Consider the following 24513-nt stretch of genomic DNA (forward strand, 5'->3'; position numbering starts at 1 on the left):
TCTCGAAGCCGCAGCTCGGGCCAGGCCAGCCCGATGAGAATTTTGGCAGGCCAGGCCTGGCTTTGATTCGGCCTAGCCTACCTGGCCCGTTGGGAACACTGCCCATCATCAACTATCACACAATTATTAGAACATGTATTCAGAGACCTAGCTGTTTGTTTAGTAACCTGCAGACTTCAAAAAAGCATACACCAGTATAGAGTTAGTTAAATAGTTGTTTATCTTCTCATCTTGATCAACTTTTATGAATTTTCCATAATGGATAACTTAGTTTCTTCCTCTAGTTGCTACAATATTGTACTGATACATGACCAACCCCAGTTAGAACATGTTGCAGATCTGATAACCTTGAAACAGCTTTCGGTCTGCTGAAAGATTAGAAAAGAAATATTTAGACAAATTTTAAAGAGAAATAAAAAAAGTCTGATATATAGACTATAGTTAGAAGAGCTTATAAGAACACAATTAATAATTTTGACTGGAAAGAGAAATACTCTCCAAATAGTCACAATATTCAAGATATAATAGCTGTAGTAGGGTCAGAACTCAGAGATAAGATTAATGAAAAGTATACTATATAATAATAATAGTTATATTGCTCTACATAGTTTGATTAAATAAAGGAGGGCAAATATCAAGATATTGAACACAGTCTTTCAATATTTCAAGAAATTGCCCGGAAGGTCTGAGTCCAAGTGTCTCTCATGGCTGCGTAATATATAATGTATAAACATCACATCATATACAATTCAGCTATAAGTTTTAATGAAAAGTGCCTTTATTACCTGAAAGTAAATGGTCTCAACTAAATTTGATTTAATAGAAAATAGTAGCAGCATAACCAATTGAATTATTCATCTTTAATTATGAGATGATTTTTGATGCCCATATACTACTAAGGCTTTATAATATTACTAGACAAGAAAGTCAGGATCCTCAACATTTGAGGTTCTGGATAAGAAGAAATCTATTATAAGATTATCAGTATTCCCAACGGGCCAAGGCAGACTATTGCGAGAAATAGCCTAGGCTGATATAGGGTGAATTCCATCAGCCTAGAGAAACCTAACAGGCCTGGTGGGTGCCTATAAGCCGGACCCTGAGCACTGAAAAACTGTTGTTATGGAAACCATGGTGTCAAATTTAGAAAAGTTTCCAAACACCCTGCTGACACTTGGCTTTTTTTCATTTTTTCATTGATTTTTTTCTTACTCTTAGAGAGCCTGTAATGTTGAGTAGTGTTTGTATAGAGGCATCTATGTAGGTTGTTGATGGTGGTTTAAGGGTATGCATATATGTATGAGGGTTCAAAGAACACACAAATGCTGAGATTTGTATTTAACTAGCAGGCCCCAGAGGAGAAGCAATATGAACTTCATACCTCATTCAACCTGATTCAACAGTTTATAAGCCTTTGCATTATCTACTGTAACTAGTACCGGTACTCAGTTATTGGTTTTGTTTTATATTTTGTTTTAAGTATCGCTTTGATACTTGGTTTATTTTAAAGTATCGTTTGATAGTTGGTTTTGTTTTATGTTGTATTTTAAGTATCGCTTTGATACTTGGTTTGTTTTAAAGTATCGTTTGATACTTGGTTTGTTTTAAAGTATTGTTTGATACTTGGTTTTGTTTTATGTTTTGTTTTAAGTATCGCTTTGATACTTGGTTTGTTTTAAAGTATTGTTTGATACTTGGTTTTGTTTTATGTTTTGTTTTAAAGTATTGTTTGATACTTGGTTTTGTTTTATGTTTTGTTTTAAGTATCACTTTGATACTTAGTTAGTTTTACCAAAGTGTATTGATTGATACCTTTGATTAGTTTCGTTCATGCTAGACATGAACAGATTTGTGTATTTAAAGACCTCCAGTTTCTACTATAGAAAAGGCAGACTTTGACAGACAGTATTTCAATATACTTGGTTGAACAGTTACTTCCTTGTTCCTCAGTACACCTCTGAAGCCTCCTTTAGTTCTCAGCTTTCGCCTCCTCTCTGGAAGAGCAGGCCACCTGCCAATCATTGTATCTATTACTGATAACGTAATTAGCTCATTGTGAACACGTTACATCTACACAGCCTGTCAGAAATCGCCCGCTCAATAAGCAGTTTTTAACACTGACCTTGTTTCGAATCCTTTACTCAGGACTTTGACAACTGAGTTACAGTAATCAGTCTACACTCAGAGTTTACATTCTTTCTTCTTTTCACGTTACAATGTTAGAATTTATCGATTCTGTTCCCACAAGCTGTTATGCTTTTCTACTCTTGGGAGATACTAATTCTGGGCCGTGGAAACAGAGGATGTCAGACTATTTAAAAGAATGGGATCTTTGGTGAATCATTTCTGGTAAAGATGGTTTCTCTACCCAAGCCGGAATCTGAGATGGATGATATGTCAGCCGATCCTACTGCAATATCAACCTACAACAGGTATCTACACAGGTGTTATTAAACTACTGTAAAAGTTCACAATATAATGGAGCCTCATATTTGCACCCAATTCACCGTGCATTCCTATGACGAACATCCTAAGTTATTATAGGACAAATTGATGGAAGGCTATCGCAAGGCTCTGGGTTTAAAGCTGTACTATTTTTGTTGCTCATTGTTTGACTGCAGCTATGAGACTCATGGTACTGCTGCAAAATATGTCCACGAGATTGAGCCTCTGATTGAGTACTTGCATGAGGCTGAGCAGACTATTGCGGCTCCAGAAAAGACCTTTTATTTGCTAAATGGACTACCCGTGTCCTGGCGAGAATGGCAAGACCTTCAGGGTACTATAATCAAGCCGGATAAGCCAGAAGACCTGATTACTGCAATTAAAGTGAAGGAAGCTATCATACTTCGTAATAAGTTGGAAGATTCGGGCATTGATGCAGCTCTGGTAGCAAAAGGTAAGAGTTATGGCAGCAGGCCAGTACCGGATACAAACGCTTGTGGAAGGAGAGACAGATCATCTGCAATGGGAGAGCAATTACTCACATGCTACTACTGTCAGAAGAAGGGTCACAAGAGAACAAAGTGTCGTAAGCCTATGTCAGACATGGCAAAAGGGATTCGACAAGAGAAAGGTATAACAGCAGTGCAGGCCACATCCGCAAGTGCGTCAAGTAACTTGCTCTTTATAGCCTACAGTACTGCGAGCTCTCCAGTGGGTATGCATCAATGGCTCCTAAATAGTGGTTGTAGTACCCACATCACAGGGACACGAAAGAGCTTTTTAAACTATTTCCCGATTCCTAGTGGCAAGCATCAGATCCAGGTAGCAAATAATGTAGAGATTGATACCCTTGGAAGAGGTGACATAGAGCTTTAGGTTTGGGACCGCAACAAGAAAGAGAAGGTTGCACTCCTAGTAACAGGAGTGCTACATGTACCAATATGCGGCACAAACAGCCTCCTCGCTGTCTCACAACTCCGACACTCCAGAGTTTATACTGATTTCCTACGAAAGAGGCGAGCCACTCTATGTATGGGTAATGGGAACCTGATCGAGGTAGTGGAATAGGGTGGCCTATATGTACTCAAAATAGCCCTGAACAGCGCAGGCATTTATGTGAGGTTGGTTGGTAATGACTTTGCTCTCGTAGTTGATGAGAAGTCTGTGAGGGAAGCAGCACTTTGGCATTTTAGGTTGGATCACCTGGGAGCAGATAAAGTTAGGAATTTGTCGATGGAAGATAACAATATACCTAGGCTCTATCGAGTGGCACAATGTGTTTGTGGTGGATGTATTTATGGGAAAATGATGCGGAAACCATTTTCTTCTGTATCATCCACTTCTCGAGCAATCGAGCCCCTAAAATTAGTTATAGTGACATCACAGGACCAATCAATCCTAAGTCTTTAGGAGGATCACTTTATCTACTAATGTTTACAGACAACCTTACAAGATACAAAGTCGGTTTTCTACTAAAGAAAAAGTTGGAAGCTTTCACCCGCTTCAAGGAATATAAGAGATTGATTGAGAAACAGCAAGGACAACAAATTTGCAAGCTATGTACTGACAGAGGCGGCGAGTATACGTCAAACTAGTTCTGCCATCTACTTCAGCAGGAGGGCATAGAGATGCAGAGAACTGCTCCATACTCCTCTCAGTCTAATAGCATTAGTAAGAGAGCAAATCGTACCGTGATTGGTACTACTAGGGTTCCGCTTCATGCAGTCAAATCACGCAAGGAATACTGGGCAGAGGCAGCAATGACAGCAATATATGTTCGGAACTGCCTACCCACATGCTCAATTCGAGCTGGTACCACCCCCTATGAGCTATGGTGCAGCAAGAAACCTGGCTACAAGCATTTACAGGTTTGGGGCGGTATTTGCTATGTAAAGGTTCTACAGGAAACCAGGAGGAAACTTGATCAGACAGCCAGGAAACACATCTATATTGGATATACAGAAACAATCTCCCAATACCGACTCTACGATCCTCTCTGTAAGCGGTTTACAGTTTCCCACAACATTCAGTTTGAGGAATCTATGTCATACTACAGCTTCTCAACAGCTGAGGGTGGTAACCCAAAATGCTACTATACCCCTTCAATAGAGCCCTGGGAGGAGAGACTGGTATGGAGAAACATGTTTGATGAAGAAGATAGGGTGAACAAGCTAGTGAGATGTGTCAAGTCTCTGGAACTAGTGCTTGTGAGGGGAAGTGATGATAATGATGAGTACGAGGAGGTAGTGGAGGCAAGAGATGATACTCATATGGACCTGTATGGAACTGTGAGCAAGAAGGTTCACAGGATGCTAAAAGAGCTGGAAGCAAATGGGGAAAGTTCGTTCTGAGGTGCGCAGAAGGGTAAGCATTCAGAGATGATAGAAGGCCGAAATCTACGCTCATGATAGGATCACTCTGGTGGATCAAGTGAGGCTATGATGTCAGCTGTATATATGGTTGAGCCAGAACCATGCAGCTACAGATCAGCCATGGAATCCCACAAGGCAGACGAATGGAAACAGGCAATCAATTCGGAATGCGCTTCATTGGAAAAGAACAAGGTTCTTACAAGCATTCTGTCACTACCAGCAACAAAGAAAGCCATCCCTATGAAGCTCATAATGCAGAGAAAGCTCAACCCCAATGGTGAGACAGTATACTACAAAGCAAGGTTGGTAGCTCAAGGCTTTCATCAGGTACAAGGTTTAGATTTTAAACATACCTTCGCACCAGTAGCAAGTCTGGCGAGTGCATGGGTGGCATTGTCTATTACGGCAGCGCGAGGTTTTGAGGTATGCCAAATGGATGTTGTGACAGCATTCTTGGGTAGTAATTTGGACGAGAAAGTATATGTCTCGCTGGCAGAAAAGGTCTTTAGTCAAAGACTTGCTCATCTCCATCGAAGTCTTTACCGTTTAAAGCAATCACCTCATTATTGGTACACAATGATTGACTTATTCTTACTCTTACAGTTGGGTTTTCATCAGGGGAGATTTGATTGCTGTGTTTACACTCACAATAATAGCACTATCCTTGTACTCTACATAGATGACATGCTTATTGCTGGGACAAAAGAAAATGTCACTTTAGTTTGCGATAAACTGAAAGTAGAATTCGAGATAGTCGATCTCGGCCCTGTTCACCATTTTTTGGATATGGTAATATCACAGGAGCATGCAAGTAGTGCAGTCTACCTAACACAGGAGGGCTATATTGAATGAGTTCTTGGAAAGTTTGGTATGACAAATTGCAAACTGGTAAAAACACCTGTGGAGAAGGACAAGCATTCAGATTAAGGGTGACGAGACATGTGACAGAACACTTTATCTACAGTTAATTGGAAGTTTGGAATGGATTGCTACAGGCACTAGGCCTGATATCGCCTTTGCCATCTCCTATCTTGGAAGGTTTAATGTAAATCCTACTGTACAGTACTGGGTATGTGTAAAGCGTGTACTCCACTATCTCGTGTGTACAAAGCATCTCAGACTACAGCTCAGTCTGGGGGGAGAAAGGCATAATGAGGTTTCACTCTCAGGATTGGTTGATTCAGACTTGGCCGGTGATGTGAACTCGCTCAAGTCGACAACTAGATTCATCTTCTTTCTCAGTTCTGGTGTCGTTCTCTGACACTCTAAACATCAGTCAATTACTGCAACAAGTATTGCGGATGCTGAGTTTATCCCTAGTGCATCAGCGATTCGGGAACTCATATGGTATCGTAAACTAGTCTCGGAGATCATGAGAGCCAGTCTACCCCTCTCTATACTATTTAATAACAACCAAGCCTCACTCTCTACATTCAAGCACACTATGTACAAACCTCACAGCAAACACATTGGGGTTCGAGTCTATCAGATCAGGGAGTTGATTGAGAATGGCAAGGAAGTAATTATGGAGTACTGTCGAACAGACAATATGGTGGCAGATGGATTGACAAAACCCCTTGTACTTGACAAGCATGTTGAGCTTATTCGGATATGTGGTTTAGTTTAGTTTATCATAATTTGGTTGACTATGGTTTAGTTAGATTTCATTGCTTTGATCATAGTTAGCTAGATGCTTTGATTTTAATAGCTGGATCTTTTATTTTTAGTTCTATACAGTAGTGCCCATAGGGGAAGTGTTGAGTGGTGTTTGTATACGGGCATCTACCTAGGTTGTTGATGGTGGTTTAAGGGTATGCATATTTGGATGAGAGTTCAACAGAGGAGGCACAATTTCTGAGATTTGTATTTAACTAGCAGGCCCCACATGAGAAACAATACAAACTTTATTCCTCATTCAACCTGATTCAACATGTAAGAGGTTTGGATTTGATTTGCCAGGTTTTTTAACTTGTCCTTTCCGCTAGAAATAAATCATTTTAAAAGGGAGCTACTACTGGACTGAGTATTAATACATGGAGAGAATTCACTGAGCAGGGGAAAGCTTAGGAGAATTCAAGTCACATTGAACAGAAGCTACAAAGGAAAAATGTAAGCAAATATCTGGCTAAGCAAGCAAGCTTCAAAAGGCAGGTAGTACAAAGCCTATACAGCCTATAGGTAGGCCGAGCCGGGCCCGGCTCAGATACCTCGAGGCCTACAGGCTCCAGCCAGGCTTGTGGCAACTAGCTATCAACCTTGGCACGAGTATAAAACAGCGTGACACTGTAAGACCGTCCTCACCCAGTGAAGTTATTGTTCATGCCATAACAGCTCTTTTGATGCCGAGTGATATCTGGTGATTTCACACCCTGCCCGCTGGCCCGCTTAATTGATTGACATGCGTAATTCAAATACGAATGTACCCGGTGCGACCCGCAGAAAATCTCTACAGAGCAAATAGAGCGGTAGAGGAAGCGCTCTAATGGCGACACATTTGTGGTAGTAGTGGGCGAAGGATCACTGGATGCCTATATTAAACAATATCACACCCTTGCTCACTCATCTTGTGCCGATATTCCTTCCATGGCTCCCGGGCGAAGGGAGCTCACAACACTGGCTTTGCTACTCTCCGTGGTTGGAGCTATATTACCGAAATGAACTCTTACAAGTTGTTGAATCTCCACAGAACTGTCCGGGCGGCTCGCTAGAGACAGGGCTAATTTGTAAGCTACTTGGCAGTTCCAACGAACCGCCCTCTTTCTCACTAAGATAGAATGTCCAATGACTGAAGTACCTGTCCATCCTGTATCCCGATCAGGATCAACATAGTCAAACCCATAAATGTCCACATATTACCGCACAGCACCGCCTCAAAATTACTCGTGGTATTAGCCATCTTTGACCGCAACCTTGGAAGTTACACCTCTACGTCATGTAACTCTGTCCGAATAGGAACCGCCATCAGTAATAGTGTTTTTTATCAGGAGAGAAGCCTTGGAGACCCTAGTCACCAGCGGAGTATTCCTGTCCTAGATAGCCACTGCCCAGCCTTAGTTGAGCTCAAGCATATTCTAAGTCAGTGGGTTCATGAAATATCACTCGGCGCAAATATGGTCCCAACACAAGAGCGCTGCCGCAGGTATTTGACAGGGAAGCGGATGTGATTCAGCAAAAATGTCGCAATATAAAAATCACAACTAATTTCCCACACTGGGAAGATCAAATTCAAGAGTGTATAGGGGATTCCACATAAAACTTGATGCAATCTTGGAACTTTGTTTGGGCTAAATTTGAGTTCTGGTTTTGGAGAAATTTCTGTACTGAGGTTGTGAGCAAAATTTGTAAATAAGGTAACTTGCTTCTGAACCTAATCTACAACTCGGTCTAATACGTTACTGGACACTGGATTCCAGCATGATATTGTGGGTTGATGAAATTAACCGCGATTCAACAATCAGTGGCAACCCACCCCTCTTCATCACCCTGCACTCTCAACAGTACCTAAAGAAAACTGCTCTAAGTCAACCAAGAAGAAACCATTCTGCTCAATTCTTTTTTTCAATAAACTATGCCTCCTATTCTTTCTCTGTCATGCCAAAAATCCTATTCCCTCCACACATCTCACGGAGTTTACCAGGGGGAGGATACTCGAGTTACACAAGCCTCAAATAAGATATTAGCAAATTTCCCACTACCTTGATATTTGTAATGATTCCTCTTCAAATAGTTAGTTCTTGGCAATAGAGAATAATACTTCTTTTCTTCTTTTTTTTCTTAATCTTATGACAGTACTAGGCATCTGCCTATGTTACCAATAGTACAAGAGCTTTGTCTTCTATCGGGAACGCCTATTGTAAGCTTTCTCTAACTCTATAAAGATTGTAAAGGTATTTTATATTCTTTAAAGTAATAAATAGGAAAAGTACTTAGAATTCAATCGAATTTTATTTAAACTCGTACCACCAACACTGGCAGACGATGAGTCCCAGGGCTGGGACCCCAGGTTGTCGCATCCCGGATACCACTAACCACAAACTAACTAAACCTCGAACCCCGTACCTCAAACATGGCCTCGCCATGCCCCAACACGAACACTAAATACAAAGCCATCAAAGGTAAAGAAATGTCCTCCTCGGCCCTGCCTATCCACCAGCCATGTTACCCATATAAAATACAAAAGTTCCACTACTGCCACCTAAATGTGACCCTGCAAAAACATCCTCTACAATAGAAATCCACCCGAGTACCCCTACTCAATGATCCTGGGACACCCTACCGACCACCCCAGCACCTGTCCCCATTCCCAAACAAAAGAAACAAGCAATACCCAAGTGCGTAGACCTGAGGAAAAGCCGACTTACTGGGTGAGGACTCCCTAGCCAAGGGGGTATGAACTGTTGTAGGGAATCAAGGGGGCACCACACTGGCAGTGCAGCCCAAAAACCTCAACAGAAGCAGCCAGAACGAGATATTCTCAAAGCTGTCAGCACTTGACTGAACATACTCAGGTATTCAGCTCTTCCCCCAATTACTCAGCTCTCTCGGCAGTCAGCGAACCTACCTTAGACTCTGTAGTAGTCGGTTTATGTTAGCGAACCGGCAACGGTAATGACCTTTCTGAGTCGGGGACAAGTGGCACAGGTGAGGTCTGGTCTTGTTTGACCTGTTGCTTCTTGTTTCTCTTCCTCTTCCCACCCCCAGGTGCAGGTCTAGTAACAGGAGTGAACGGGCCATCCTCATTACCACCCACCACCACAGGAGGGACACCACTAGAGTCATTACCCTGATCAGCCATGGGCTCAGCCACATAGGACTCAGGCACCTGCCCCTACAAAGGGGATGATACCACCGCAGCTGGTATCACCACACCAGGATCCAGTGCACTCATACTAGGAGCAAGCTCCTCAACAGGTTCTGACAAATCAGGAACCAGTCCACCCACACCACTACCTATAACTGAAGCTGCAAGTGGGGCCAGGATAACTGGTAGCATAACGTTCCCCCGAGTGAGCTCCTCCGCCAGATCCTGAGAACTCTCAAGGTCTAGCCCACTCCACCCAGTTGAGACCACTGTAGTAACCGAAGCTACCAAGACAACAGGCAAAGAGGAAATAACCATAGGAGCTTCAGCAACTAATATCATAAGATAATAGTAATTAACAGCACGTTCATTCTTGATGGCAGTCGACAAGCCAGATATCTCTTTCCCAGCACGATAAAATCACTGAGAAAGGATGGAGATGTGATGCCGAAGGAGAGAGACTTCAGCCTCAAGGACAAAGTTCTTCTTGTGGGCAGGAGACAAATCCACCGACGAATGTAGAGCAGACGTGGCGGAGGGGGAAGAGGCTTGCTTAGCCATTGCAACTATGAGAAGGTGACTATAGTGAACAACCAAAAGGATAAGTAAAAGGAAGAAAGAACTTCCAGCAAATGTAGGAGGAGGTATAACAACGAAGTCCCCAAAAGGCGTTCGAAGTTAAAGACTTGAAGCCTATTGTGAGATAGAAATCAAGAGCTCTGATTGGATCAACACCGAACCTTCGCATCTGACACGGGGTGAAAGAAGGAGGAAAAGTACTTTGAATTCAATCTAATTTTATTTAAACTGGTACTGCCAACACTGGCATACGACGAGCCCCAGGGCTGGGCCCTCAGGTTGTCGCATCCCGGATACCACTAACTATGAACTAACTAAACCTCCAACCCTGTACCTCAAACATGCCTACTCCATGCCCCAACACGAACACTAAATACAAAGCCATCAATGGTAAAGAAAAATCCTCCTCAGCCCAGCCTACCTGCCAGCTAAGTTACTCGGACAAAATACAAAGGTTCCACTACCGCCACCTGAATGTGACCCTGCAAAAACCGCCTCCACAGTAGAAACCCACCTGTGCACCCCCACTCAATGATCCCGGGACACCCCGCCGACCGCCCCGGCACCCATCCCCATTCTCAAACAAAAGAAACACCCAACTTCCAAGCACGTAGACCCGAGGGAAAGCCGACTTACAGGGTAAAAGGCTCCGTAGCCGAGGGGGTAAGAACTGTCGTAGAGAATCAGGAGGGCACTGCACCGGCAGCACAGCCTAAAAACCTCGACAGAAGCAGCCAGAATGAGATAGTCTACAAGCCACTGGCACTTGACTGAACAAGCCCAGGTATTCAACTCTTCCTCTAACTCCTGAGCTCGCTCCGCAGGCGGCGAACCTGCTGCAGACTCCGTAGTAGCCAGTTTGCGGTAGCAATCCGGCGAAGGCGATAACCCTTCCTAGTCGGGGACAAGTAGGACAGGTGAGGTCTGGTCTTGTTTGACCCGGCACTTCTTGTTTTTCTTCCTCTTCCCACCTCCAGATGCAGGTCTAGTAACAGGAGTGAACGGGCTACCCTCAACACCACCCACCGCCACAGGAGGGATGCCACTAGCAGCATTATCCCAACCATCAGAGTCTCAGCCCTAGAGGACTCAGGTACCTGCCTCCACGAAGGGGGTGATACTACTGTGGCTAGTGTTACAACACCAGGATCTATCCCACCCAAACCAGGAGCCAGTACCTCAACCAGCCCCAACGAATCAGAAACCGGTTCACCGACACCACCAACCACAACCGAAGCTGCAGGAGGGGCCGGAATAATCAGCGTCACAATATTTCCCCAAGGGAGCTCCTCTGCTCGATTCTGAGGATTCTTACAGTCTAGCCCACTTCCCCCAACCAAGACCACCGTAGCAACCGAAGTGACCGAGGGGACAGACGAAGAGGGGATAACCATGGGAACTTCAACCACCAATATCATGAGATAACAGAGATCGATAGTACATTCATTCTCAAGGGCAGCTGACAAGGCAGATATCTCTTTTCCAGCGCGATGAAATCGCCGAGAAAGGATGGAGATGTGATGCTGAAGGGGAGAGACTTCAGTCTCTAAGGCGAGGTTCTTGTCAACGGCACGAGACAGAACCACTGATGAACGTAGAGTGGACATGGCAGAGGGGGCAGAGGCTTGCTTATCCATTGTGACCGTGAGAAGGCGACCGTAGTGAATAACTAAAAGCATAAGTAGAAGGAAGAAAAGAGTTCCAGCAAATATAGGAGGAGGTATAACAACAAAGTTCTCAAAAGGTGTTCGAAGTTAAAGACTTGAAGCCTATCGTGAGATAGAAAGCAAGGGCTCTGATTGGATCATGACCGAACCTTCACTACCGACACAGGGTGAAAGAAGGAGGAAAACTACTTAGAACAAAGTGTGAAGAACCTATCCTCCTCGGCCATATCGACCTCTTTATATAGTGTTCTTCCCGCCCATAGTCATGTGACCCAAAGTGGTCACATGTGCAAATCCAAATAATAACAAACTAGTCATATGACCAAAGTGGTCACATGTTCAAAACCCATGTCCTCGTAGCAAGGTCATGTGCAAAAACTCATAAACCAATCATAACACAATAAACAAGTCATATGACTCAAATGAGTCACATGTCCAAAACCCATGACCTCACAATGATGTTATGTGTTAAATATAAAGCATATGTGCAAGGCATACCCGCAAGGCACACTTGCAAAGCATACTTACCCGGCACAAGCCCCATGACTCATATTTGAGTCATGTGCGATGTAAGTGGAATGGGTACTCAGTTATTAGTTTTGCTTTAGGTATTGTTTTAGGTATCACTTTGATACTTGGTTTGTTTTAAGTATCGTTGAATACTTAGTTTTGTTTTATGTATTATTTTAAGTATCGCTTTGATACTTGGTTTGTTTTAAGTATTGTTTGATACTTAGTTTTGTTTTATATATTGTTTTAAGTATTGTTTTGATACTTGATTTGTTTTAAGTATCATTTGATACTTAGTTTTGTTTTATGTATTGTTTTAAGTATTGCTTTGATACTTGGTTTATTTTAAGTATCGTTTTGATAGTTGGTTTGTTTTACCAAAGAGTATTGCTTGATACCTTTAATTAGCTTCGTTCATGCTAGATGTAACGTGTTCGCAAGGTGCTAATCACATTATTGGTACTGATACGATAGTTGGCAGGTAGCCTGCTCTTCCAGAGAGGAGGCGAGAGCTGAGAACTAAAGGAGGTTTCGAGGGTGTACTGAGGAACAAAGAAGTAACCGTTCAACCAAGTATATTGAAATACTGTCTGTCGAAGTATGCCTTTTCTATCGTAGAAACAGGCGGTCTTTAAATACACAAATCAGTTCATTTCTAGCATGAACGAAACTAATCAAAGGTATCAATCGATACCATTTGGTAAAATTCCTTAAGTATCAAAGCGATACTCAAAACAAAACATAAAACAAAACCAAGTATCAAATGATACTTAAAACAAACCAAGTATCAAAGCGATACTTAAAACAAAACATAAAACAAAACCAAGTATCAAACAATACTTAAAACAAACCAAGTATCAAAGCGATACTTAAAACAAACCATAAAACAAAATCAAGTATCAAACGATACTTAAACAAACCAAGTATCAAAGCGATACTTAAAACAAAACATAAAACAAAACCAATAACCAAGTACCTGTACCGGTTACATTCCCCAAAACAAAACAACTGTTTAAACAAACAAAACCTAATAATCATCAAAAACATCAGCTAAAGAATCAAAGGCTTCAAACTCTGCCATCTCTTGTTCATCATAAGTGTCACACCAGGGACAAGTTGAAATCCTAAGAAAACACTTAGATTCGAAGAAATCCAAGTCACAGTAGTCACGAATACCAGATTCGTGTTGTACATCAACCCAAGCTTGATCGCAATCAGGACAGTAGTCAATCCAGAGGATTTCGAAATAGTCTTCAAGTTGGATAGCATCGCGGTTCAACAACAGTCCAACCACCTGTTGTCACAGCCTTACATTGAGTTCCACATAGTTTGACATCGTTATGGTGTTCGGATGGTGATTGGCGACTCGCTAAAGTTGTCGAGAGCCTGCTCCATAGCTTCATTCTCCTCATCGCTGCTTTCGAACTCCGACTCAAAGTATGGTACCCAAAATCCATCTCTAGCTTCGAGTTCTGCGTGCCATCGCTCAGTTTCTGGCACTGTAGGTGTCCAACACATGGTGATATAATTGATTGTTGGGGGGAGGGATTCGTTTGCCATGTTGTCTTTCCACCATCTGTTCACCATATCCATAGCGTGCTCAAGTCCTTCCAGTGGTTCCCAACTATTTTCACTCGTCGGATATCCTTTCCATTTGACTAGGAACTGATCATTTCCATGCCATAGGCGGTGGTCTCTGATTTCTTCAACTTCCCATTCATCTTTCTTGTCGATGATGATAGGTGTAGGTCGAGAGTGGGTCCTTCCAGGAAACTTGGAGTCGTCATTTGGATGGAATCGCTTGACAGCTGATGCGTGAAAGACTGCAGTATTGCGGCGGTACATGTGTCCATCCATCTGGACAGTGTAGTTTTCTGTATGCTCATCAAAGGATATGACTTTGAAGGGTCCTCGCCATCGGGGTTGTAGTTTCTTGCTGCGTCTGACATTGGTAATGAACATGTTACCATGGACCATGAGCATGTCTCCTGGTAAGATGGGAACATGTTTGCATTGTCGTTTCTGGGCAGTAGTGGTGCTTCGGAATCGGGCAGCCTTAACAGCTTGGAAGGCATCATTCCGAATTGCTTGGTGGCAGTTTAGATGGTCATCAGAGGCAGGGACTGAGGAGTTCTTGAATAGAGTTGTAGGTAGGAGAGGGTATTGGCGGCCAAAAACTGCCTTGTATGGTGACATCCCCAAGGTATCTGAAAATCCGGCATTGATATATGCAGTGAGCTCAACAAGGGCTGGTTCCCAGTTGGTTTGTCGTTCATTGATCATATTCCTAATTCCGGTCTTAACTTCGCGAATCTTTCTCTTTGCTTGGCCATTCGTCTCATGATGTCCAGGGGCAGCCATGATGAGGTTTATTCCAAGAGAGGTCAAGGTTTGCTTCCAGAATCTGGCGGTAAAGCGGGGATCAGCATCACCGACAATAGATAAGGGGTACCCGTCGGGGGTAAACAAGTATCGTTGTAGGTTATTCCAGCTGTCTTTGGAGGAGTCGGTAATCTTCATTGGTATTAACCAGGTGTATCCAGAGAATCTGTCCACAGCTACCAGGATGGTGTCATATCTGGCGGACTTGTTCAATGGTCCTGCGAAATCGATGGCATAGGATTCAAATATTTCACATGGTAGTTGGAGGGTCTGAGCTTTTCCTTCAGGAAGTTGAGTTCACTCCTTATTTGCCTGACAGAGTTCGCATTACCTGACAAAATCGCGGAAGTCCTTTCGCATTTCAGGCCAATAAACATATTCTGAAGCATATTGAAGGTTGCGGTCCGCACTGTGGTGTCCTTTGTTGTGAATCTCGGATATGACATATTCTCTAATAGTCATTCCATTGAACATATGGCCCTTTGGTATGTATAGGCAGTGTTCACCATAACAGGTGCTGGTATATACCATTCCGTTTGATATATTGTAGGGAGCAAGATCTCCATGCCTGGAGCTATCCATGGCTTTGAAGTAAATCGGGTCATGGCGATATCCTGCTATCATTTGGCTTCCGAAAGAGGAGGTTAATTCTTCTGTGGTTGATCTAACATCTCGTTCATCCTCGATTAGGGATCCTCTTGGTAGTTCGATAGGAGCTTCCTCTTCCTCAAAGGTTTCATAGAGTTGACGTCGATACTCGGGAATAGTAGGGGGTATGACCGAGACAATGGTTTCATTGTTGTATACTTGTAAGGGTCCACCATATAGTGGTCGTGAATCGATTATGGGAGGAGAGGATGGCGGGGCTAACTGTGGGGGGTGTAAATAGGATATTGCATCCACGTAGGCTGCTGCTTGTTCGAGTTCCTCGAGACCTTGGTATCGTGTTGGAACAGGATTAAGGGTATGAGGATGTTGGGTCGATTCATCTTCATTGATCATCTCTTCTGCTCCTTCTATAGTGTCGAAGCTGGTGTCATTGGAATCGTCAGCAGGCATATAGTACGGTCGCTGGTATCTGTTGCCGAACTTGATCTCAGTCTAGTGAAAAGGGCAGGTGTTATGATAACAGTGGGACCAGTGGAGTCTGCTTTGTTCAAGTTCGTGAGGAGGTGTGCTGCGGAGCGTGCAATTGGCTTTCCATTCTTCATTGATGTCCTTTCTTCGTTCTGTTCCAGCAGCACTGTATATGGTGTAAGAGAAAGGATTGGAGGGAGCGGCAGAGCTGGTGGTAGCCATCGATGGTTCTTGTTCATAGGAGGTGTCGTCAGGGCTGTCCTCGCTTTGTCTTGTGTAGTCGTGAACAAGGGGAGGATTTGCGAGGTCTTGATTCTCATATAGGCGGGAGAGAGCATCAGCTAAATAGTTCGTTCTTCCAGGGGTATAGATGATTTTTGCATCGTATTTGCTAATCTCGCCTATCCATCTCGTTCTTCTTCTTCCCGGTATTCTTTCTGTTTTAAGATTAGTTAGAGGTTGGTGGTCGGTGACAATAGTGAAGGTATTGCCCATTAGGATGTGGTTGAAAGCGGCGAGAGCATCAATCACAGCAAGGGCTTCCTTGTCTGTTGTTCCATAGTTCATCTGTTAGTTAGTGAACTTCCTGCTATGTAATGCCGCCGGTGTCGCCTTTTCAAGGAAGGCCCCTTGCCCAACCCATGCTCCAACTCCAACATCCGATGCATCAGTAATCATCCATATTGGTTCTGGTTTACTATAGTCGATAGGTTGAATAACCTTGGCGTTTTTAATCAATTCCTTGATGTTGGTAAAGGCTTGGTCATGAGTGTGGGTCCAGACAAATTCTGCATTGCCGGTAAGGTCTGTGAGCGGCGCTGTCACAGAGGCATGGTGTGGTAGGAACTGGGCAATATAGTTGACTAGTCCTAGGAATCGCATGAGTTCCTTTTGATTCCGGGGTGTCAACCATTCCGTTAAACAGGCTATTTTTCCTGGGGCTGCATGTATTCCTTCATCATCTATAACATGTCCTAGAATATCGAGTTTGTCGGCGAACAGGATTGATTTGTGTCTGCTAGCGTAGAATTTAGCTTCCCTAAGTTTGGTACAAACCAACCCTATATGGTAGACGTGTTCTGTTTCGGTGTTCGAGAAGATGAGAATATCATCAATGAAGACCGAAACAAAATGGTGGAGCTATTCGCTCAGGAGGTTTTCCATAATTCGCATAAAGGTGGCGGGTGCATTCATATCACCTTGTAACATAACTCGGCTAATAAAACTTTCAAAGGGTGTTTTGAAACTGTTGTAGCGTTCACTTTCTGGATCTAACCTTGTTTGGAAGTAGGCATCGCTTAAGTCAATCTTACTTCGGAATCTAGCCCGTCCAACTGCATTTAGGATCTGGGTTTGGTTTGGGAAAGCCGAGCGGTCCATAACCTTGTTTTCGTTCCGTAGCTTGAGATCAACCAAGGGGCGGATTCTTTTGCCATCTGCTTTGGGTTGAACAAACATAGGAGCGGCACCTGGGGCTTCTGCACGGTAGATGACTCCTCTTCTTTGTTGTTGGTTGATCCAATCACAAAGTGGGCTTTTGTATGCATCAGGAATAGAGTAGGTGGGTTGGTTCTTGAGATTGGAGGGGTCTCGGAGGCGGATGTGGTGGTTCACCTCTCTCATAGGTGGTAGTTCTTCAGGTATTTGATCAGGGAAAACATCAGAGTATGCATCCAATAGTTTTGGGGTAGTTGCTTCACAGACTGCGGCTCGGTATTCTCCGCTTGTTGGCTTGCATGTGACTCTGACCTTCTGATCTGGGAAATCGATGGTTGATTCCCCACACCTGATTATAGCTATGTGGCGGTTCAGGAATGGCATGCCTATTAGGACATCGTATTTGGCTAAATTTCCAATCAGCATTTCCTGTGGGGGTAGTATAGCAGAACCAAGTCAGATAGTTGCAGAACATGTTTTATGGCTTGTGGATCGTGATCCCTTTACTGCGATATTGACTGGTATGGGTTGATTAAGGTCTCGGGTTGGGAGTCCCTGGCCAGAGACAAAGGCATTACTGATCATATCTCTTCCGATTGCGCCAGTGTCGAATAGGACTCGTGCCCTTTTGCCATTGATCAGGATAGTACCTTCCAGAGTGATGTGTGCTTTGAATGTAGCCAGAGGTCGAACACTGTTGCATTCCACATCAATGTATCCGATATGGATCTCTTCATATTCACTGGATTGGGTGTTATCGCTTTTGACATTGTTGGCCGACACCTCTTGCTTAATTGCCTTTCCTTTTCCTTTCTTTGTAGGACAGTTCTTTGCCATGTGTCCTGTTTTTCCACATTCAAAACATTCTCCTTTTTGCCTTCTCGATTCTTTGGAGGATTTTGTTTTCTTCTTGAAAACCCGTGGGATATCGTCTTCAGAGTTGCTGGAGGCTTTGTGTCGTGGCTAGCTGTTCCTACTCAAGGATGTCTGTGTTTTGTAGGCCTTGGTCTCATGGAGAATGGCATCCTTTCGTTCTGCTCTTGCAATTATTACTGCAATATCATCGCCATCTTCCTCGAGTGGTTCTAGTTCTCGTCGGAGGGTAGGGTGCATGGTGTCGTAGAATTGTCGCTTCAGGATGTATTTGGAGATACTTCCTCTCTCCATCCGATCCTTATTCATTACTAGGTCCGTAGCCACATCGGTGATTCGCTTGACATACGTTCCATTAACTTGCTAGAGCTGGTTGAATTTGTTGTATAGGAGGTCGTTGGTTATAGAGGATTGGAATCGTCCTTTCAGGTAATCGAGAACTGTAGATCCTCTTAATCTTACATTCCCGCCGAAATCCTTATAGCATTGGTGGTATGCGTCGGTTGCCTTTCCTTCGCAAAATGATCCAATGATAAGTCCGGTTGTAGGGTCTTCCACATCTTTTCCTTGCAAGAGTAGGAAGTGTGAGAGTTCTGTTGCCCATCGTTCAAAGGCTTCAGGTTTGAGGTCTTTTCCTTCTCCTGTGAACTTTGCTGGGAGGTGGAGTTTAAACTTAGGGGGTTCAAATACTGCGGGTACCTCCTCTTCTTCAGGCCTTGCCCAAGATTTCCCTCCTCCAGAAGGCCCTCCTCCTGTGCTAGCCATATCTGATTCGCTACTAGATTCGGAGTCGTTTGGAGGTTCAAAGGAAGGCTTCATTGTCGGGGTAGAAGGGAATTCTCCTGGAGGTTGTGTATCTTCCGTGTTTGCAGGATCGCCCGGCTCTTTAGCACAGCGCCGGGATTGTTTCTTTCTTGTAAGGACTTGACGTGGGATTTGCTTCCCACTCCTGGTCGTCAAAGACTCTATCTTGGGTTTGAGATGAAGCCGAATATGCTGAGATTCTGCCGCTTCTCTCCGCTAGCGTTCTGTGGTAGATATCGATAGGTTGATCAGGCTCAAATCTGGGGACAGGTTCTTAACCACTTGCAGAGGTTAAAAAAATGTAACGTGTTCGCAAGGTGCTAATCACGTTATTGGTAATGATACGATAGTTGGCAGATAGCCTGCTCTTCCAGAGAGGAGGCGAGAGCAGAGAACTAAAGGAGGCTTCGAGGGTGTACTGAGGAACAAAGAAGTAACCGTTCAACCAAGTATATTGAAATACTGTCTGTCGAAGTCTGCCTTTTCTATCGTAGAAACAGGCGGTCTTTAAATACACAAATCTGTTCAAATCCAGCATGAACGAAACTAATCAAAGGTATCAATCAATACCCTTTGGTAAAATTCCTTAAGTATCAAAGCGATACTCAAAACAAAACATAAAACAAAACCAAGTATCAAACGATACTTAAAACAAACCAAGTATCAAAGCGATACTTAAAACAAAACATAAAACAAAACCAATAACCAAGTACCCATACCGGTTACACTAGACATGAACAAGATCTGTGTATTTAAAGACCACCTGATTCCACAATGGAAAAGGCAGACTTCGACAGACAGTATTTCAATATACTTGGTTTTACAGTTACTTTTTTGTTTTTCAGTACACCTTCGAAATCTCCTTCAGCTTTCAGCTCTCGCCTCCTCTCTGGTAAATTAGGCCACCTGCCAACTATCATACCATTTACCGATATTGTGATTAGCACCTTGCAAACACATTACATGTGAAACCTATCAAACCATAACATCATATGGCCCAAATTTGTCATTTGCGCAAAACACTAGCATACCTATGACTCATAATTATGCGTCATGTGAAAACCGTTTCGATGCCAAACCACATTCATGACAATATCCCCTACACTACTGTTAGAGACACAATTGCAAAGAGACATCAAGAGGGCAAGGAGAATAGGAATAGAGGAAGATATCCTAAAACTACCAAGTTACAGGATGATGCTATAGAGGAGGAAGCTCTTAACAATCACCATACTACCTATTCTGACATTGCTGAGCAAGTTGCATCTAATGTTTCTAGTAGGAGAGTAATGAGAAGACTTGAAAAAAAGCATCTTGGAAAGTGGATGGCACATGAGAGAGTTTATTTAGATGAGGATCTAGCTCAAAAGAGGTTGGAATAGGCATTAGCTTATAGGTATTAGACAAAGTCGATGTGGAGAAGGAAGGCAATATGGGGGGATGAGGTAGCTGTAGAAATTGGTGGAGAAAAGAGGAGAAAATGGGTCTTCAGATATCCATATGAGAAATGGAATAAGGATTGTGTTGAACTTAAGGCTAGGATAGGGGAGAGAGGGATTAGCCAGATGATGACTGGTTGTTTTTATAGTCAAACTCTTGGTCTTTTTTTGCCTATTTTTCCTGATTTTTCTTCTACTAGGTGTAGAGTTACTAGGAACTCAATTATTGATATTTATGATCATTATGACTTTCTAGAGATATGGGAGAATATCAGAGAAAAGGCTAAAGAAGAAGAGGTATTTTTTATCATTGACAATGCAAAGACTCACTTGCCTTTTAGGAGATGGCTCAGAGGACAGGGAATTACACTGATGGAAATTCCTGCCTATTTACCAGATCTCAATCCAATTGAAAATATTTGGTCTCTGGTGAAAGTTAAGCTTTACAAGCACTACTCTGAGCTATATCTTGTAACGTGTTCGCGAGGTGCTAATCACATTATCGGTAATGGATACGATAGTAGGCAGGTGGCCTGCTCTTCCGGAGAGGAGGCGAGAGCTGAGAACTAAAGGAGGCTTCGAGGGTGTACTGAGGAACAGAGAAGTAACCGTTCAACCAAGTATATTGAAATACTGTCTGTGGAAGTCTGCCTTTTCTATCGTAGAAACAGGCTGTAACGTATTCGCAAGGTGCTAATCACGTTATCGGTAAAGAATACGATAGTTGGCAGGTGGCCTGCTCTTCCAGAGAGGAGGCGAGAGCTGAGAACTAAAGGAGGCTTCGAGGGTGTACTGAGAAACAAAGAAGTAACTGTTCAACCAAGTATATTGAAATACTGTCTGTCGAAGTCTGCCTTTTCTATCGTAGAAACAGGCGGTCTTTAAATACACAAATCTGTTCATGTCTAGTATGAACGAAACTAATCAAAGGTATCAATTGATACTATTTGGTAAAACTCCTTAAGTATCAAAGTGATACTTAAAACAAAACATAAAACAAAACCAAGTATCAAAATGATACTTAAAACAAACCAAGTATCAAAGCGATACTTAAAACAAAACATAAAACAAAACCAAGTATCAAAGCGATACTTAAAACAAACCAAGTATCAAAGCGATACTTAAAACAAAACATAAAACAAAACCAAGTATCAAAGCGATACTTAAAACAAACCAAGTATCAAAGCGATACTTAAAACAAAACATAAAACAAAACCAATAACCGAGTACCCGTACCGGTTACATTCCCCAAAACAAAACAACTGTTTAAAACAAACACAACCTAATAATCATCAAAAGCGGATTCCGAGAAACTCATGGCTTCAGTTTCTGCAAGAAATTCCTCATCATAAGTATCACAACAGGGGCAGGAAGAAACCCTAAGGAAACACTTAGACTCAAAGAAATGTAAATCACAGTAGTCATGAATACCAGATTCGCGTTGTACATCAACCCAAGCGTGATCACAAGCTGGACAGTAATCTATCCAGAGGATTTCGAAATAGTCTTCAAGTTGGATAGCATCGCAGTTCAACAACTGTCCAACAATCTGTTGTCGCAGCCTCACATTGAGCTCCACATAGTTTGACATTGTTATGGTATTCGGATGGTGATTGGTGACTAGATAAAGTTGTCAAGAGCCTGCTCCATAGCTTGATTTTCCTCATCGCTGCTTTTGAACTCCGACTCAAAGTGTGGTGCCCAAATTCCATCTCTAGCTTCGAGTTCTGCGTGCCATCGCTCAGTTTCTGGCATTGTAGGTGTCCAGCACATGGTGATATAATTGATTATTGGGGGGAGGGATTCGTTTGGCATGTTGTCTTTCCACCATCTGTTCACCATATCCATAGCGTGCTCTAGTCCTTCCAGTGGTTCCCAACTGTTTTCGCTTGTCGGATATCCTTTCCATTTGACTAGGAACTGATCATTTCCATGCCAAAGGTACTGGTCTCTGATTTCTTCAACTTCCCATTCATCCTTCTTATTGATGATGATAGGTGCAGGCCGAGAGTGGGTTCTTCCAGGAAACTTAGAGTAGTCATTTGGATGGAATCGCTTGACAGCTGATGCGTGAAAGACTGCAGTATTGCAGCGGTACATGTGTCCATCCATCTGGACAGTATAGTTCTCTGTATGCTTGTCAAAGAATATGACTTTGAAGGGTCCTCGCCATCGGGGTTGCAGTTTCTTGCTGCGTCCGACATTAGTAGTAAACATATTACCATGTACCATGAGCATGTCTCCTGGTAAGATGGGAACATGTTTGCGTCGTCGTTTCTGGGCAGTAGTGGTGCTTCGGAATCGGGCAGCCTTAACAGCTTGGAAGGCATCGTTCCGAATTGCTTGGTGGTGGTTTAGATGGTCATCAGAGGCAGGGACTGAGGAGTTCTTAAATAGTGTTGTAGGTAGGAGGGGGTATTGACGGCCAAAGACTGCCTTGTATGGTGACATCCCCAAGGTATCTGAAAATCCGGCATTGATATATGCAGTGAGCTCAACAAGGGCTGGTTCCCAGTTGGTTTGTCGTTCATTGATCATATTCCTAATTCCGGTCTTAACTTCGCGAATCTTTCTTTCTGCTTGGCCATTTGTCTCATGATGTCCAGGGGCAGCCATAATGTGGTTTATTCCGAGAGAGGTCAAGGTTTGCTTCCAGAATCTGGCGGTAAAGTGGGGATCAGCATCACTGACAATAGATAAGGGGTACCCATGGGGGGTAAACAGGTATCGTTGGAGGTTATTCCAGCTGTCTTTGGAGGAATCGGTAAGCTTCATTGGTATGAGCTATATGTATCCAGAGAATCGGTCCACAGCTACCAAGATGGTGTCATATCCAGCGGATTTATTGAATGGTCCTGCAAAATCGATGGCATATGATTCGAATATTTCACATGGTAGTTGGAGGGTCTGTGCTTTTCCTTCAAGTAGTTGTGTTCGCTCCTTGTTTGCCTGGCAGAATTCACACTGTTTGACGAAATCGTGGAAATCCTTGCGCATCTCAGGCCAGTAAACATATTCTGAAGCATATTGAAGGTTGCGGTCCGCACTGTGGTCTCCTTTATTGTCAATCTCGGATATGACATATTCTCTAATAGTCATTCCATTGAACATATGGCCCTTTGGTATGTATAGGCAACGTTCACCATAACGGGTGCTGGTATAGACCATTCCGTTTGATATGTTGTAGGGGGCGAGATCTCCATGCCTGGAGCTATGGATGGCTTTGAAGTAAATCGGGTCATGGCGGTATACTGCTATCATTTGGCTTCGGAAAGAGGAGGTTAATTCTTCTGTGGTTGATCTAACATCTCGTTCATCCTCGATTAGGGATCCTCTTGTTGGTTCGATAGGGGCTTCCTCTTCCTCGAAGGTTTCGTAGAGTTGACGCCGATGCTCGGGAATAGTAGGGGGTATGACCGAGACAATGGTTTCATTGTTGTATACTTGTAAGGGTCCACCATATAGTGGTCGTGGATCGATTATGGGAGCAGAGGATGGCGGGGCTGACTGTGGGGGATGTAAAAAGGATATTGCATCCACGTAGGCTGCTGCTTGTTCAAGTTCTTCAAGACCTTGGTATCGTGTTGGAGCAGGGTTAATGATATGAGGAGATTGGGTTGACTCATATTCATCGATCATCTCTTCTTCTCCTTCTGCGGTGTCCAAGCTGGTGTCTTTGGAATCATCAGCAGGTATATAGTACGGTCGCTCGTATCTGTTTCCAAACTTAATCTCAGTCTGGTGAAAAGGGCAGGTGTCATGGTAAGAGTGGGACCAGTGGAGTCTGCTTTGTTCAAGTTCATGAGGAGGTGTGCTGCGGAGCATGCAATTGTCTTTCCATTATTCGTCAATGTTCTTTGCGTGTTCCGATCCGGCAGCGCTATACATGGTGTAAGAGAAGGCATTGGAGGGAGCGGCAGAGCTGGCGGTAGCCATCGATGGTTCTTGTTCATAGGAGGTGTCGTCAGGGCCGTCCTCGCTTTGTCTTGTGTGGTCATGAACAAGAGGAGGATCTGCGAGGTCTTGATTCTCATATAGACGGGAGAGAGCATCTGCTAAATAGTTCGTTCTTCCTGGGGTATAGATGATTTTTGCATCGTATTTGCTGATTTCACCTATCCATCGTG

The sequence above is a fragment of the Tuber melanosporum genome (genome assembly GCF_000151645.1).
Source record: "Tuber melanosporum whole genome shotgun sequence assembly, scaffold_22, strain Mel28".
In the NCBI taxonomy this organism is placed as follows: Eukaryota; Fungi; Ascomycota; class Pezizomycetes; order Pezizales; family Tuberaceae; genus Tuber; species Tuber melanosporum.